We start from the raw sequence: 780 nt of genomic DNA on the forward strand, positions 1-780 counted from the left end.
GTGTGTGTGTGTCAGAGAACATTGCTTTGACTGTCATTCCACCCAAGGCGAGGTTTATGCTTCTCTGCTCTCGTAACACTGAACACGCTGTACACAGAGCACACACACACACAACTTAATTCTTAATTCTGTGTAGAGGTAATTCCTGCATATTTTAGCCAAGATTGAGTCAAATCTTTCAAATTATGAACCCAATAAAATAAGAAGTGGTAAATATGTACATACTAGTAAATATGTATGTAACTAATGATTACTTATAGTTATGTGCCATTCAGCTCCTGACTCAGAGTTGATCAGCAATGATTCATTAATAAAGTGACCGGGATGCAAATTCAGACATATGTATCCAAGCAATCATCATATTTAGCCTACTATAGACTTATTCAGAATTGAGAACTACTTACTTACTTTTTGTTCATTGACAGTTAGTTCCTGATCTGTTCATTGCTTTCTATGCAGGATTGTGCGTGCCTAAAATCACAACTGAATGTCAATAGATGGATGCTCACAGTAGCTGCAGCGGCCTTTCAGTCTGTTTATGTGTTGACAAGATGTGTGACCTTTGTTTCCCAGAAGAAGAAAAGGCAGGATAATGATGTTGTCAGGGTGCGGCGTGTGTGGTGTTGAAGTTATACAATTGAAAAAAAGAACAGCAACGAAATGAATGTGTTTTTGCTGTCCAACAGAGGAGGTGTCATATGTCTGTTAACTAAATGAGGGGTCCTTCTGTTGCCACTGTGTCAATACGTTACTATACACACACACACACACACACACACA

This window comes from Etheostoma spectabile, chromosome 12 (assembly GCF_008692095.1).
Source record: "Etheostoma spectabile isolate EspeVRDwgs_2016 chromosome 12, UIUC_Espe_1.0, whole genome shotgun sequence".
Classification (NCBI taxonomy): Eukaryota; Metazoa; Chordata; class Actinopteri; order Perciformes; family Percidae; genus Etheostoma; species Etheostoma spectabile.